This window comes from Lactuca sativa, chromosome 2 (genome assembly GCF_002870075.4).
Source record: "Lactuca sativa cultivar Salinas chromosome 2, Lsat_Salinas_v11, whole genome shotgun sequence".
Lineage (NCBI taxonomy): Eukaryota > Viridiplantae > Streptophyta > Magnoliopsida > Asterales > Asteraceae > Lactuca > Lactuca sativa.
In genome coordinates, this window is record NC_056624.2 from 170,168,580 (window position 1) to 170,187,294 (window position 18,715).

Genomic DNA, 18,715 nt, shown 5'->3' on the forward strand with positions numbered 1-18,715 from the left:
ATAACTTGCATGGATAAAAGGGAAGGCAAAAGTTCATAACTTTCCTAGTCCATAGGGTCGAAGAAACATTCCAAACTAATCAAAAGATGTTAGAGTCCACTCAACTCCAAGATCACTCATAAAATGGACCAAAAGTGCCAAAAAGCCCAAATGACAAGATCTAATGAACTAGATAGTAAGATTGGAAGTTTATACTCACAATGGTCTTGAAATGTAGTGCCTTTGATGGATCTGTAACGACGTAATTTTTCAAACAATTTTTCATTTTTAAAAACACATAAAACTCATATATTAAATTTCATAAAAATCGTAAGTGTCTTAAAGTCAACATAAATCCACAACAAAAGTCAAACCCCAGAATCCTCAACATAATCTCAAACAGGTGTGTACAATCACACCGGTGCCTTCCCGCGATCCTCGGAAGTACCTAAAACACAAAACACATAACACAGTAAGCATAAAGCTTAGTTAGTTCCCCAAAATACCATGCACAAATAATCAGCCACTCAAGGCTATAACTCTGTAAGACCCTTCGGTCAATGTGTCTTAGTGGGACCCTCCAATCCCATAGCTCGTTGGTCCCCCCGGTCCGGTCTAAGTGAGGTACCTCCGGTCTCATAGTTTGTTGGACCCTCCGGTCTGGTCTAAGTATCACATAATATAACATATATCACATATAACACAGAAGATGCATAACTCAAGCAAGCACATACGACCCTCTGGTCACACATAATTACCACTCTAGGTATAATATAGTGAGAAGACTCACCTTGTAGCTAACAAGTATTGGACACTTACTCGGATATCTTGAACTAGCCTCCACCTAACACATTAGATAAGCATCTCTAATCAATACCCCACTCTTACTCACTTACATCACAAGTTCTCTTATTCTCTTTCTAACCCTTGGGATGGGTAAAAGACTATTTTACCCCTTCATGGTCCCAAATGCTCATAATTGACCCATCCTCAAAGTCAACAGAAGTTAATACGAGTCAACAGTCAAGGTTGACCTGACTCGTCAAGTGCACTCATGTGACTCGCCGAGTCCACTTGTATCCTCAGAGGTCTTGCTAGGGTTTCACTCAGCTCGTCGAGTTGACCCCAAACTCGACGAGTTATCACTGGGTCAAGAACGCTGGGACAAACCCGATCCGACTCGTCGAGTCATCTCACAGACTCGGCGAGTTGACGAAATCGGATTTTTAATATGGTCACTTGAGGGCAGATCCGCAACTCTAACCTCTAGATCTAGCCTCCTAATGTCCAAAAGTCACGTAAAGGTTCGATCTTGATGATCATGCATGCCATATGTTGCTCTATATGCCATCACCACTCCATTAATGCTTTCAAAACACCAAAATCCTTGGTTGATCAACTATGGATCTAAAATTTTGGACTCTTTGGACCTCCTAAGGTCCAGATCTGAAGTCTAGACTCTAAAAGGCGCTTGGTGCATCCATAGCCCCATCAAGAAGGTGTTACAAGCCCTAAATCTCTAGAACGTGAAATCTAATCCTCCTACAAGAAAGGTAAAAGCTTTTTATCTTTTTCTGAAGCTTGAGATGAATAAGAAACAGATCTACTGGCCCTCCTTTCTTGATCTTTGATGAACCTTCCTTCTTCTTCAAGGAAATGAGCCAAAATGAATACAATATTAGCTATCCTCACCACTCTAGCTTACTATGGACGTTAGGGTTTCTCTCAAGGATGCAAGGGTACTGGTGAGATGAAATGGAGGCTATAAGTGTCCTTAAATAGGTCACAGGCCTGAGAATTTAGGGTTTCCTTCAACAGCGCTGACTCGGCGAGTCGGCTCACAGACTCGTCGAGTCAGCTCATTAATCCACGTCACCAATCGCGACTCTACTCGACGAGTTGAGTCACCAACTCATCGAGTTACTCAGCAAACCTCACAAATAAATAAATAAAATAATATACCTGGGAATCGGATGTTACAGGATCTAAACTTGAAGCATCATTCCTTGCAACCAACTAACCTTCTAGATCTTTAAGCTTCATCAAAATAACATAAAAAGCATCCAAAAGAGGAGAGAGGGGAGAGGAGAGAAGAGAAGCTCAAATCTGAAGGTGGATGCTAGGGTTTCTCCTAAGGGGTTTTAGAGGTGACTGAGGTTGATAAAATGCCAAAAATGCGGAACATTAAGCTTAAATACGTTGAATACCTAAAAAGTATTGGGCTTGAGCCTGGCTGATCCCCATTCTCTGGGATCTGATCCGCACGCCATGGCCATGACTTTTCACATAAATACCTCTCAAATGCAAAGAACCATAACTTATTCATTTGAAATTTGTTTTCGGTGATCTTTATATCCACAGAAAGGTATTGATGATCCCCACACTTCTGTCTAGTCAAATTTGGCTTAACACTTGTTGAACTAAAAACCATAATCCAAGCAAGAAGCCTAACATATAACTTTTCCCATTTACCCCTTAGCTACAAAACCTAAACCACGAGCTTAGATGACATAACCAATATTATCAACATCTAACAGTGGGCCTAGCTCTTCCTAATCCATGGGCCTAGCCCAAAATACAAATGGGCCTAGCCCGTCATACAATGGGCCTATCCCAATATACAATGGGCCTGGCCCGCCATACAATGGGCCTAGTCCAACATACCATGCAACAGTCACAAAGACAACTAGCATAACATATCCTAGTGGGTCGCATTGGTGCCTTTGACCCATGGGTATAGTGAGGAGACTCACCTGAATCAGAAAGCTGCCAAAAGACGGGTGCTCAATACCTCCTCTCAATCCACACAAGGTAAACCCTAATTCTACCTTCAAAAAATAGAATTTTGACCAAAAGTCAAACGGAGCCAAAAGTCAACGGTCAAAGTCAAAGTCAACAATCCAATGTCAACTTATCCATCTTCAAGTCGCGACCAATGCTTGATCATATTGTGAGATCTCACTCGGTCCGATTCCAACTCATCTTGACTCACCTTGGCCAACTCAGTCAAGAAAAGTCAATAGAGTTGACCTCATGTTGTGAGCACTCTCCTCTCACGTCGTGAGCTCCGAGGAACTCACCAGAAATGGGATCAACAAATCCTCACATCGTAAGACCCCCATGTCTCATGTCATGAGAGCAATATGAAGAAAAAAGTCCAACTTTTAAGTCCTTAATCCATCAAGCCTTACACTCTAACTGTCTAGAAGGTCTTATAACTTCTTAATACACTAGAAAGTCGATGCTTTTAAGACATATATGTCCAATACATGTCTAGACCTAATTTGGTTTAAAAGTTGAAGAAAAAGGCATCCAACTTTCATGCAAGGTTTCAAAACTCAACCATTCTCTAGATCTGAACTCCACAACTCTCTTAAGACCCTTATAACTCATAAAGTTTCCAACATTATGGTTTCCATCCATCAAACTTGCTTAACCAAGGAAAAAAGTGGGACAAAACTCAGATCTAACCTCATATAAAGATAAAGATGGAAACTCTAAGACTTACAATGGCCCAGAAACAATGTAAGGTGATGATGATGATGATTCCTTTCAAGACTCCATAAAAGATCACCCTTGTCTTCTTCTTTTCTTCTTCTTCCAAACCAAGAAAGGCTCCAAAATAACAAAAGATCAAGAAAGGATGGAGACTTGGGTTTTTCTGAGGTGAAAGAGGATTTGGGGCTGATAAGAAACCCTAAAATGATATTAGAGATGCTTAAATATGAAGGAAACCTTAAAAGATCATGGGCTTGGGCTGCAAAAGTTCTCACATCGTGAGCACTCTATGTCTCACATCATGAGACCAGTACTGCATATCTCAGTCTCTTATGTCTCACATTGTGAGGCTCCTCTTTCTTCCAAAATCCAACCTTTTGACCCCTTGAAACCCTAATTCGATTCATACAGGAAAACGGGTGTTACAACCCTTTCCCACTTAAAATAGATTTCGTCCTCGAAATCACTCCTTACCACCCTCCAGATATACCAGACAACCTGGACAATTCTTCCATGAACCCGTTGCAAACTGAGAAATCAAATCATACATTCAAAATCCTTCCACAACTTTTATCGAACCCAGACTTAGCAAGACTCTCAAACCCTGGTGATGAACGGATCCTTGACCTACATAACGTTAAACCACTGAAGAATAACCATCACTACTTTGCCCAATAACCGAAATCCAAAAACCTTGTATGACTCCCCAACAAACAACCCAAATTGAATCGCTGGAAATTCAACTTCGCTTCGGATTCCATACCGAGCATAAACTCTTCCAACCTTGGATTATCTTATTGTCCCATAATTTAATTTCTAATGCAATTGAGGCCTCCTGGTCTCGTACTTACCTTCCAATTAACCTATATACTAGATTTTCAATCGTTTGTGGAGGTTGCTAGACTCACACAATTGCACCACGTGACTCCTGAACAAAGGTCTATCTGGTAGGAGTTATCCTAGCTTGCTTGACATAATGGCCCCAACAACCCTTCTGGTCCTACCAAGGATAACATAACCAACCATTAATCACAATCAAAACCTTCAATTAAGATCAAGGGTGACTCCCAACGCAGGTCTCACCCCTAAGTGCCAGACTAATCTAAAAACTTTCATCTTGATTACCAAAAAAATCGCAAATTCGATCTATCCAAGACCTTTTGCCTCCATGGTGACTTCCCACTGAACTGAGATATAAAGCCCTCAATCGACTGCTGAGATTGTCAGTTTCACACCTGAGAGCACCACTGACCACAAAGTCAATCCACTCTAAATTTGATTAAATACCTTGCTCAAGCTAATTTCCATCTGGTCTCATGCATATTATCATAACCATACGGGCCTAGCCCACGGGTCTCACCCAATAGAGAGCTTTGTAGGCCTAACCTCATCTCGGATCTAATGATCCTCATACCATAACAAGGTGAAATCCTTCGTTAGTACAGTCCGCCTTAACCCAGGCATACATCGATCCTCTTTCAGCCTAATGCCCACTCCTACCATGACCTACCTCATTTCGGTGAATGTTTTGACTACCTTGCAGACTTACAACACATACCTGATAGCTTATCATCCTTGTGAATGCTACGTCTACACCGTAGTCATACAACACTTCCACAACTGCCTATAAACCTTGTGAATGTTATGGATGCCCCGTAGTCTTACAACACCCCCATACTGCCAAGGACCCAACCTATGGTCTTACTGTCTAACTACCAAGCCATCTATGATCATAATAATTTGAACCCGCATCTAACTATACCCTAATTAGGTGTTCAGGTCATGCTTTGAACCCCAAAGCCTTCATCAGACAAAAACAGGTAGAGATCCTCTAACACAACCCTCAACTTGGATCCAATCACACGTCTACCATGCATTACTATGAATGCACCAACCAATCATTGAAAGTTTCCGATCCTCAACCTTGTGAGATCTCTATCTAAACTGCCACTTGAACTGACCTCCTTCTTGACTAGGATGTGGAACAATCCTTAGTTCTACACCTGATTTTATTCCCAAAAGTACAAACGGTTCTCTCCCACTTGGATATAACTACACATTGCCAACCTTACTAAAAACAGCGAATAATAAATTCCCTTACCGGAACTGACTGATCACCAATCCAACATCCCACTTACCAAAGGGTCTATGCAATTGTAACCATCTTAAACCAATAAAAATTCAAAATTTCTTTTTCACTTCCAGTATCTAAACAAGCTCAGTCGACTGTCATCATCATCCTCTTGCTACCGCTCCTTCCCTAGCAACGGTAGCGATCAGACCCAAAAGTCCTTCCATAGATAATCACTATCTTTTCTGAGTGACACAACACTTCTGAACTCTGACTTCATTGTTGAACTCATCATGCTAATTTGTCTACTGATCTTCCAAGTGATACCCCCTGAATTGTTTCCACAAATGGCCCACATCAAACTACCTGACCATCTAAATCCAACTCAACAAAACGTATCCCACTAATAACTCTCGGCAGGAAAAAATGGCATATAACAATCCTTGATAATATCAACCAGGAAATAACAGAGAACTAAACCAAAAATAATTCCTTACACATACAAGCACATGATTCCATAGAACATAAATATAAGGATAATAAGGCATGAAGAAAACAATAGATAACATACCCACGATAGCATTTACTGAAACTCTGGCCTCCCCTAACTGAAGTTGAAATGCTCGACACCTCGTTGTTGGGGCTTATGCTCTGCCCTCATGGTCGTTAGTGATCCTCAAAGTAACTGGAGCAGGTGCACTCATTTCTCCTCCCCTTAACATCAGACAGTCTTCCTTTTGTGGCCACCTGGTTGCAGTGAAAACACATCGAAGCCAACCCATGGGGGAAACCCCGACATTAATGAATCATGTGACCACAACTGAAACACCCCCTACCTGTCTCCCGACAACCTCCCTCATGGGTCCTCCTACACTTGGCACAACGACCCCGACCCTGATGGCCTCCTAAACATGAATCTTGAGTCTTGGGCCTCTTCGACTGGCCCACTGCAATCTGAATCTCCTCTGGCTTCCTCTTTTCGAGGTGCTCCAAATCAATCTCCTGCTCTTGGGCTCTAGATATCATGTCATATAAAGTCTGACAAGCTGAAAAGCTAACAAACTCTTGGATATCATCTCACAACATATCATGGTTCCTTGTCTTTTTTATCTCCTCGTTTGCGGCATACTGTGAGACTAAAATAGCCCTATCCCTAAACTAGGTATGTGATCTACGTCATAGTCTCAGTCGTCTGGAGAAGGTCCTAAAACTCCCTCGCAAATTGATGCACCTCTATGGTTGGGGCGAACTCCGTCCTAAACTGGGTAACAAACTCATCCCAAGTCATCGCCTCAATGACATCGCCTCCTAAAGCGAAATCTACCTCCTCCCACCAATATCAAGCTCTGCCTTTCAGATGACAGGAAGAAAATCTAACCTTCAACCCCTCGAGACAGAAACTTTTCCGTAAAGTATTCACCATATCCGCTAACAACCTACTACTAGCAATGGGGTCCTTCTCCCCAAAGAACTCGAGAGCTCCACAAGCACGAAAATCGTGAAAGGAAAGTGTGTGAGCTCCCACAATAGCCATAATTTCTGTGTTGAACGCAGCCAAACGCTCGTCCAAAATAACCATAATCCCCTCCTTGAATGTTTCGAAGATCACGGGTGTCTTCTCCAAAATACTGCAAGTGATCTCCGACGAGATGAACTCCCACATATGCAAATCAATCAGCTCAGTTACCCACACCCGAGCCTGAACCAAAACCCGAATCTCCTCCACGCGTTCTCATCACCATACTAAAAAGGAATCATAGAATAATCAGAACACACCTAGAAATCCTCATCCACAGGTTTCCTAGATTCTTCGTGACTCCCCTCGATTCGAGTATGGATCCTGTACTTTCAGTTATACTGGCCCAATACAAAATTCCACACCTACCCATACTTTCCTCAAGATTCATGCATCCCGAATCCTCCAAGTCACCTTCTCAACTGATACCCCAAATACCCGCTAACAGCGCAACCAAACCCACTAAAGCATTTCCTAGGATTTCCTACCTTCCAGACCTCACTTTGCCATCAGCTGCTGAAAAACTTCCAATAATGTCAACTAACCGCTTCATCAATAAAATCATATGCAACAAAGCTTAGATAATCCATTGAGTAAAAGAACCATCCCTACAACGGTTGGAGTCAGACAACATTTGTATAATAGGGTCAAATCCATCACTCCGAGATTATTTAACCTTTGCAACATGTGACTTAAACATATTCACCTAATAGTTAATCTTACATCACTAAGAGTTCCACAAAGCACAAAGCAAGAAGCATTCTTGCAGTAACACTCCAAACCATAAAACAAACAAGGTCATCCGAAACTCAATTACTACTACCACGCTAGGAACTTCTCCTCGCTCTTCCGGTTTCTTTATGCATGTAAATTATACACGATACAAGATCAAATAGATTGTAGAATAATAGACTCTACCCTAGGACCACAACCAAACAAGGAATAGGAAATAAGGCTAAGTCAGTCATTCTAGGGCTATATGATCCTAATCGTATATAATTTTCAAAGAATACACTTATCAATTATTGATATCGATACATATTCCCAATCTAGTATACCATCTAATGCTTCCTAGGCTACAATACATCACATATCAGGCCAATCTAGCATGCAATTCCTGAAAGTATCCCTAGCCTTAACCTAGCATGCGAATATTCTTATCATATAACATATCAATATGTATGGGTATTATGGGAATCACTTACTTGAGCTCACCCGATTGCACGCTTCACACCCCCCCCTTTTTTTTACAAAAGTCTTATTAGAAATTTGTTTTCTTTTAAAAGATTACCAACTCCTTAGTTTAAGTTCAGTCACACCCGCGAGTGTGCCCGAATCCCTCAAACCAAGGATCTGATACCAACTTGTAACATCAAAAAATTATATGGTAAAAAAATTCATTTTTAATTCAACCAACAACACTAATTATCCTTTTTCCAATCATTCAAACGTATTTTAGAATAAAAAACAGTTATCATAGTACAATCCCAAAATCATATAGTTACGAAAACATTGGTGGATGCGCTGCGATCAAGCCATGTCCTTCGCTTTCGAACCGGAAGTACCTGAAACCATAACCATAAAAATATAAGCAAAAAGCTTAGGGAGTTCCCCAAAATACCATATACCATACATATCATAGGCCTAGCTCGAACATTGGGCCCAACCCACCATAATGGACCTTGCCCAACATACAAATGCAAGAGTCACAAAGACAGATAGCACCCTACATAAAATACAATAGGCCTAGCCCAACATACAAATGCGCCTAGCCCATCATACAATGGGCATAGTCTGTCATACCATGCAAGAGTCACAAAGACAGTTAGCATAACATATCCCAGTGAGCCGGCATTGGTGCCTTCGACCCATGGGTATAGTAAGGAGACTCACTTGAATTAAAAAGCTAACCTCAGCTAACTACTCTCCTGCAAAAAGACGGGTGCTCGACTGTGACGTCCCCAAAATCACGGCCATAAAAGACCGGTTTGTTTATGCTTTGTTTAAAAATCAGATTAACATTTTAAATAAAAGTGTTGCGGAATTTGTCCCAAAACAAAATATGATAAAGATTTATCAAAAGCATTTCCATAGAAATGTATTTCATTAAAAGACTTGGGATGTCATGTTCGTAGAGATCAAAAGCTTAAACAGTACAATATAAGCCTTACTACATTATTTCATATCTACAGGCCTATATCCGTAATCCCTCCTCCAAACATCATATCTATGCTCAAGCGCCACTACCTGTAATACATAAAACTGAGTGGGTCAGGCTTGGGAGCCTGGTGAGCACATAGGGTTTTCAACCCACAATAAATAAGTTTATTAATTTCATCAATCTACAATAACCCGATTACCCGTTCCCGTTATCCTCACTTTACGTCCCTAAACACCTATCATAAGGGACCTAGCCTAAGGATCATCATCGGGATGGACACCACTGCTAAGGGGATTCCTCAGCAATAAATGTCCTAAAGGCAACCATGTGGGGGATGGAGTACACCGGTGAACACATCGTTCACAAACACCTACAGGTTGCGAGCCTGCTAGTGTTCCACTGGACTGTCTAGAAGAGTCTATGGTCGTCATCCATACTCCGCTAGATGACAGAATCAACAACATCAACATCGAGGCCTCTCATCATTTTATCACACATCACCTATTACATCTACCCATGTTTTACCCCAACATTTTCGTAGATATAAAATACATATACAATTTAAATCATTGAAAACATGTATAACAATGTTCATCCAGCACAGATAGCAAGTATTCAAGTAATATGCACACATAGCAAGTAATTCATATAAAATACTTCATATCTATGTGTAAGTTGAAAGTAACTATGCACTCACCTGAGAGGTGGTAACTCAGTACTTGGACAGCGCTTCGATACTCTCAAAACGATATTCCTTCGATAAAACCTAGTATCAATACCACTAGGGTTTAGTCTAACGATAACCGCGACCAATTAATAGTCTGACTATTATTCTTATTATTATACAAGCGTTAATAACACTCATTATAACTCATAATAATAGCCCAAATAATTATTTTAAGGACTTAATAACATTCCTATAATTATTTGAAAGCTATATTAAAAATTGCGTAAGCGTAGCACACTTACAACGAATTTTATCGAAAACCGGAACTTGTTTGGAGCAACATTTCGAAACCGAAAGACTTCTTTTTCTCGGGGCTTCCTTAGGGTGCTAGGGGGTTTATCTAGGGTTTAGGGGGGTTTGGGGTTGTAGAGATAGAAAGTAACTAGAGAGAGAAGTGAAAAATGGGTGAAAAATGGAGCTGCCTTCGGTGCCTTTTTATAGCCTGCGAGGCCTCGGTACGCTGGGCGTACCTCGGACCTACGCTGGGCGTAATGGTTCGGATAAGGCTGTCAGCGAGCTTCCAGCTGTCTAACACTCGGAGTAGATCAGGGCGAGGGTACGCGGGGCTTACAGACTCCGGACCCGGGGCGTATGCGAGGACCACGTGTCGGCCATCCGAAGCGAGCCATGATCAGCAAGCGACGGTCAGGATTAAGCCACATCATCGGATTTGCAACAGACTTCGCAATTTCATGCTTCAACTTTAAAAATTCATAACTTTTGCGTATGAGCTCCGTTTTCGACGTTCTTTATATCCACGCGAAGGTGGGAACGTACTCTACAACTTTCGTTTAGACTCTGTCGGCTAATTTTGACTCGATTTTAAATTTTATATTATTAACAGGCCGGGACAGGATTGGTCCGTTAAATCCTCATAACTTCTTCATCTGACATCCGTTTTCGCCCATCTTTTTCTCGTTACACTACTTCTAACGAGATCTTCGATTCTCGTTTAGGTCGTGTCGACTAAAAATCACTCGATCTAATATTCGAATTTCGGGTTGTAAACTGCTAATCCGAAACTTCGAAAAATCATAACTTCTTCATACGAAGTCAGATTTGGGCGTTCTTTTTATCGATGTTCTTAGTTTAACATATTCTACAACTTTCGTTTAGATCGCTAAGGCTAAATCTCACTCTATCGTAAATTCACTATTTATGCTTCCCGGTATCGTGCCGGTTCTGACGCGAAACTTCGACGGGTCATAACTTCTTCGTTATAACTCGGATTTCAGCGTTCCTTATATCCCCGGAATCCTTGTTTCGACCACTAAAACTTTATGTAAAGATATCGGACTTATCTCAAACTTTAATTTTGACGCTTATTTCTATTCTTTATTAATTATACATTTATAATTAAATAATAAACACATAAACACACATAATACTCAAATATTTCATCTTTATTACTTCAAAAAAGAGTTACAATAGTTGACCTAGACTATTAGATTGACAAATATGCTTAGCCCTGAAACCCGGGCGTTCACGTCCTATCATTCCACAAAAGGTAAACCCTAAGTCTACCTTCTAAAAGTAGAATTTTGACCAAACGTCAAACAAATCCAAAACAACAGTCAAAGTCAAAGTCAACAATCCAACGTCAACTTATCCATCCTCAAGTCGTGACAAGTCCTTGGTTACATCATGAGATCTCAATTGGTCCAATTCCAACTCATCCCGAATCACCCTGGACAACTCAGTGAAGAAAAGTCAACATAGCTGACCTCACATCGTGAGCACCCACCTCTCATGTTGTGAGCTCCGAGGAACTCACCAGAAACAAGATCAACAAATCCTCACGTCGCCAAATTTTAAGTCCTTAATCCATCATGTCTTGCACTCCAACTTTCCAGAAAGTATTATAACTTCTTAATACACTAGAAAGTCGATGCTTTTAAGACATATATTGTAACGCTCATAAAAATCACAAAAAATTTAAACTTTTTAATACCAAAAAATTTCACAAAACATTTACAACATAGTTGTCAAAACATGTTCTACATCATATTCTACCAAAATCATAAGTGAAAAACATGAGTATGTGTACGGTCACGCCTTTGCCATTCCTGCGATCGTCTGAAGTACCTGAAACATAACCCAAAACTGTAAGCCAACGCTTAGTGAGTTCCTCCAAAGTACTGATATTGCCATATTTATACTTATTTTTAGGCTATATTTAAGTAAATTTTTATTAATAAATTGATAGTATGTTTAGAATAATGGTACTTATGACTTTAAATTGTTATTTTCAGTCAATTAAAAGGATTTTCGAAGAAAGGGACCAAAGGTGACAATATGTGGAATATGGGAGGCTTGGAAGACAAGAAAAGAATAAATCCCCGATAAATACTGAATCCACGACGTGGCAAAGTCGGCCATGATGTGGCATGGGGTTTCCAGAAGATAGACATCGCGACGCGGAGGATTCCTTGAAGGATACGGATAGCTTGAAGCCCACGATGTGGCACTCCTCTGGCCACGACGTGGCGCGAGTTTTTGGAGATTATTTAAGTTCTCCTGATCATTACGAAAGTAAGAAGTTTTTGGTTGAAGAAAAGAGTTCCAGGAGACGATTCAGAGTGAAAGAAGGGTTCTTGAAGAAGGTTTTCAACACCAAAAAGAATAGAGGTTTATATCTTGGTTAAATTAGAACATGTCTTTTGTTACTTTTAGCTGTGCTGGTTTAGTTGTTAGGATGAGCAGCTGAATCTAGCTACTCTTGTTTAGCTAGATGAAGCTTCAACCTTTTGAATAGTTCAATGTTTATGGATTAAGTTTAGTTGGTAAAAATTGCTTGTGTTTGATTTTTATAACCTAACATGCTATTATTTGTTTATCTAATTGCTTGATTGCATGATCTATGTAGCTTAGTGACCATTAAACTGCATGAACTTGTTTACCTAATGATTTAGTGAACATTGAATTGTTAGAGCTAGGATTGACCAATCTTAGTTAGTAATTAGAATAAATAAAGCTTAACTGTGCTAGAGAACGTGTATTGTGATCATAATTGCGTTTATACAACAAATCTTACATAGCATATTTACATTCATAATTAGTTTTGTGTTTAATTATGTGTGAACATACATGGTTTGACATGAATTAGTTAATTATTGGTAAAGTTAGAACTAAATTACTAATACAACTAAAAACCAATTTAATAATCCGTAATCATTAGCTAGCCATAAGGTAGAAGTGGATTCAAACTAAACAAGAGTGTGTTTTTAGTTATTGAATTTGATTTAAGTTCATCTGATCTTGTAAAATCAGATAAAACCCCTTTTAAACTTGTTAATAATTAGGTTAATTTAATAGTAAGTAAATTAATTAGTAACACCGTTCCCTGTGATCGACACCCGACTTACCCAAGCTATATTGTAATCTGACTAGGTACACTGCCTATAAGTGCATAGTTAGTTAAGTTTGTTAGACTATAAATATTAAAATTAGTGAGTACTTTTGTGCACATGAAGTTTTTGGCGTCGTTGCCGGGGAACGGCTTAGTTTTCTTTAGCTTATTTATTTGCATTAAATTAATCGATCCTTCTTGTGGGGTAAAAACCACAAAAAAAAAGTTAATTTTTCAGCAAAATAAAATTTTTCTGTTAGTCACAGAGTCCACGACGTGGCCACATACCTGCCACGACGTGGACAGCTAAAAAAAACTAGATTTTTAATTGTTAGTTCGTTTTTCTTATTTTAGTTCAGTTTTACGTTTTTAGTTTAGCAAGTTGCAGGAGTTCATGACCAGAAGCTCAAACACACACTTGGTGCCGCCACTTGAAGATCCCGAGTCTGCGCTTCACAAGAAAAAGACGCCCTTACAGGAATTGAAGTCAGCTTCTTCTAGGAAGTCGGGAAAGAAGACAGGAGAGTCAAGTTCATCCGCGAGGCATAAGAGCAATCTTGAGCATTTGGATCATACACCCGTCTAAACCGAGTCTGAAAGCGATACCGATCCGGAATTTGAAGAACACACGAGCGAACCCAAGAATGAGCCAAGGAACGAGATGGCATCAATTGAAGAAATGTCCATGGGAGCTTACAAAAAGCGGATCCGAGAAGATGTGGGTCCCGGGTTTAGTCCAACCCGCAATACCTGCCACTGCCACATTCGAGCTGAAGGGACACATATTGACTGCATTGAAGGACATCCCATTTTTTGGGAAAGATCATGAGGATGCTTTTAAGCATCTAGATGAAGTCAACGACATTGCGGATTACTTCAATGTCCCAAATGTCAACAGAAACACAGTCTTGCTTAGGATGCTTCCCATCACTTTCAAAGGAGCTGCTAAGGAGTGGTTAAAAGCACTCCCATCGGGTACAATCACCACTTGGGCTTAAATGCGTGAGCAATTCCTGGACCAGTTTTGTCCGCCATCCAAGATAGCCAAACTCAAGTAGGCAATAGCCAACTTTGAGCAACAGCCGGGGGAGTCACTATACGAAGCATGGGAGCGGTACAAGGGCTTGCTCAGAAATTTCCCTCAGCATAATCTAAATGTGCAACAAGAGATGTCAATCTTCTATGATGGGGTCAACGTGATGACAAGACAACTCCTTGATTCTCAAAGACCTTTGATAAAGAAAAATCCAAGGGAGGTCAAGGAGCTAATTGAAGAATTCGCGAAGCACTCTCGCGAATACCACAACCCGAGGCAAGATGGAATCAAAGGCGGTGGAGGGGCCCAAAATGAAGAAATAACAGCTGTGATGGCCATGATAAATAATATGGATCGAAGAATAACACAAATGGACCAGTCGATACATGCCATAAGAGTGGGTTGCGAAAGATGTAGTGGTCCACACTTGACCAAGGACTACAATATGGATGAGTTTGGGAACAGAAAAGCTCAAGTGTGCTACTCTAGTGGTGACAAGTTTGATGAGGACTGGAGGAAACCGAAGAAGGAGTGGCTGCTATATGAAGAGTATAAGAAGCAAAAAGAAGAGAAGTATAAGCAGACAGGTCGAGGCCTTTATCAAAAGGAGCAGCCACCAGCCGAGAAGAAACCCGACCTAGAGACCATTTTGATGAAATTTATGGAAGCGTCAGAAAAGAGACACGATGCCACTGATTCTACTATTATGGAACAACAAACCTTAATAAAGAATCAGCAAGCCTCCATCCATAACCTTGAAGTACAATTTGGTCAGCTAGCCACTCTAGTTCATGAAAAATTGTCCCCGAAGAATCCCGAATTAAAGACCCAATCTCACGTAATGGCCATTGATACTGAAGAAGATGCGATCTCTGAGTTCCTGGAGGCATTGGAAGAAGAACCGCAGCAACCCAAGAAATCAAAGATCGAAAATGGAAAAGCTGCTGAACCAGGTTCGCCACGACGTGGCACTCCTCTGGCCACGACGTGGCGCATGTCTGATCAAAAACCCTTTGCGCCCGTTCCAGCTTATCAGCCACCTTTTCCATTTCCGTCCCGAGTTGCACTTAGTCTACTGGAGAAGGAGCATTTAGAGTTTGTGAAGCATGTGAAGGGGATCCAAATTAATACTCCCTTTGTCGAGTCCTTATCCAAAGCTCCCGAGAACCAGAAATTACTGCAAGATTTGATAGACACTCGAAGGCAATTAAAGAAGTAGTCTACAGTGATTCTAAGTGAACAAACTTCAAAAGCTGTGTTGGGAGAAACACCAGAAAAGATGGGGGATCCTGGACGCCTCACTCTTCCATGTGAGTTTGGGAATAAAATGAAGGTTAATGCTTTAGCCGATTCTGGGGCTAGCATTAATTTGATGCCTTTTTCATTTTATCAAAAATTGGAGATTCAGAAAATGAAGGCTACAAAAATGAAGATTCACATGGCAAATCGTTTGGTGACACAACCCCGAGGCATCGTGGAGGATATTTTGGTGAAAATTGGAAAATTTGTTTTTCCAATAGACTTTGTAGTCTTGGATATGAAAGAAGATCCCGATGTTCCAATAATCCTTGGTCGTCAATTGCTTAACACTGCTGGAGCTCTTGTTGACATCCGTGAGTCTAAGCTCACTTTGAGGGTTGGAGATGAACAAGAAGTCTTTGGAATACAAGATGACTTTCAAGAAGATAAAGAAGAGGTGTTCACAATTAATGAAGATAATGAACTAGAAGAACTAGAGAAGCTTATGGAAGAAGAGATCAAGGCAGTTCATCGAGTCAAAAGAACAGAACCGAGGGAATCTGTTCCATATTTGATTAAAGTCATAGCTTACAAGAGTCCGCCTTCTTGGGTGAGCAAAGAGGATGAGGAGATGACAAGTGATGAAGAGGAGGTCACTTCAAGAGTAACAAAGTCGGTAGTGAAAGAGGAGAAGGATGCTATGGAGTGCAAGGAACAAACCAAGGGCATAAAACGCAAGCTTGAAGAAGAGGGAAAAGCTAAAAGGAGAATTCAAAAAAGGCGTATAAAAGACGAGTTCAAGCTTACAAGAGGCGATTCAAGGAACAAAAGATCTTGGTGGTGGACTCTTCAGAAGATTCAACGTAGAAGGCACGGAGTCCAGCTCAAGACTCCAAGAAAAAGAAGCGCTTCTCGGGAGGCAACCCGAGTTTGGTTTGCATTTTCTTTTCTTTTAAATTTTTCTCTTTTAGGAAAGACATCAACTCATCATCTAAATAACTGATAATTAGCTGTGGGGAACCGTAATTAATGAATGAGATGCAAAGTAATTAGTTAACATGTGAGATTTTATTAAAAGTTTTCAAATAGGCAGTCTCCACGACGTGGGCATAGCCAGCCACGTCGTGGGTCCAAATGAAAACACGGGACTAGATAACAGATTTAAGGTCCACGACGTGGGCATAGCCAGCCACGTCGTGGCCTTTAAAAAGTCAGGGGGGGACCATTTCCTTAAAACCCTTTGACCAATAATCCTCTTCCCCACACTTAAAACTGCCGCACGAACGGGAACAGCAAAACCCCACAGCTGATTGTTTAATCTACTTCAAATTTCCTTGCAAGATCTTGTCAATTTACTCTACTTGGTATGTATTCTACTCATTATTTGTAGTTAGTTCTTCCAATTTCAAGTTTTCATGGTAAGGGTTTATGTGATTCATGAAATTGGTTGAATCTAGTGGTTGATTTTAGATTGCATGTCCCTTAAATGTCCATAGGAACAAACCCCAAGCACTAATTTTGGTAGATATGGCATACAAATAGACCGATCTCAAAACTGTTACTGATCGCGGTCCACGACGTGGCGTAGCCTGGCCACATCGTGGCTTCTGTCAAACAGGTTTAAATTGTTTTAATGTTTTGGTTGTTTGCTGCTTTGGTTTGCTTTTGTATGCAAAAATGGGACCACGACGAGCTGTTCCACAAGAGGAAAACCCGATAGATGTAGCAAGTATACATCCCTTATACCAGTTTCCTCAAAACATTCCCCGACCGTTGTTAACTACTTACGATAATCGGCTAGGATGGCTGTACAATAGGGAGTTTGCGATAGCCCCAATTATCGTTTGGGGATGGCTTGGTGGAGTGGGAATGGTTGCTGAGTTGACACGCTATTGGTCGAAAACGTACGAAGGGGACCAATTTTCGTTCACTTGTCACGGGTGGAGGAATTTGTTTGCCATCCAAGAACCCGTATACCGGGAATTATCGGTGGAGTTTTTCTCTACCGTATGCTTCGAGGAACGCACTATTGATTTTACCTACAACCGGGCACTTGTGTTTCGTTTGGGTGGTGTGTATCGAGAGTGTAGTCTTTAGGAATTCGCTTGGCGTATGGGGGCTTTATACCGAAGTGGAGACTCAATCTCCATTTTTCATACCGTTCTTGCTTGGCTGCGTTCGGGATTTTAATCTCGGTGTTTTGGATGTTCAGTTCTGGAGGAGCATTTCTAGCCATGAGTACAATACTCGTGACTCGAGTGAGTCACAAATTCGGAATCCGGTTTCCGATTTTTACATCGCCTAATAACTTTTTCAATAAATCACAAGCATCATGGTGATAAGGTCCCTATTCAGAATTTGTTTTATTTGTGGACTCTTATTACCCCGAGAGTTTGTTGTGAGTTACCTTATATGTTGGCGAGGTTCATAGGGAAGAAAACGGCCAATTCTAGGCCAGGGAGCCCGATTACAGGGGGGGCATTTGGTTACTCGCCTTGTTAGGTCATATCATATTTTGACCCATGATTTTGTGAGAACTCTTACTCGATTCCCGGACACAGACTTGACCATTCAAGTCTTGGGAGTTATGCTAGCGGTGGTGAATATCGGGGTTCATTTTGTCATACCGCCAATAGATGACGAGCAAGAGGAGGCGCAGCCAGGACAACAACCACCAGCTAGACCGTGGCGTCGGAATGTGCGAGCTAGAGGTGAGGTCGAGAGAGAGCGTGCTGCTCCCCAGTATGTGCAGGGAGTGCCCACCGACCCTTTTCAGAGTCGGGTGGGAACGTATTTGGATAATCTACGGGGGCATGCCATTTACCATACCCAGCTTACTGAGGGTATTTATTCACATTTGGGTGTGAGCCGACCACCCTCTATGCCACCACAATATCCTTATTTTCCGACATGGGAGGAGCTATGACGTCCGCAAAATGATGGGGCAGGGCCAAGTGGAGCGCAAGACCAAGATGATGATTGATTTTTCCTTTTCTTTTGTTTTGTTTTTGAGTAGTTTTTAGTTTTTTTTTAGTTTTTGCATTTGGTGTGTAATGTAAAACATTCTTGGGCTATGATGTTACTCTTTTTATTTCTTTTTGGGTTGTTCCATTTTTTAGATTAGCATTGGTGTGTAATG

General features: G+C 40.9%; 1 non-coding gene across 1 annotated transcript; it reads right to left on the reverse strand.

Moving 5' to 3' along the window:
• Positions 1 to 14,347: 14,347 nt before the first annotated feature.
• Positions 14,348 to 14,454, reverse strand: LOC111908256 (small nucleolar RNA R71). The gene has a single exon (XR_002855806.1). It is a non-coding gene; the product is annotated as a small nucleolar RNA R71 (small nucleolar RNA).
• Positions 14,455 to 18,715: the final 4,261 nt, after the last annotated feature.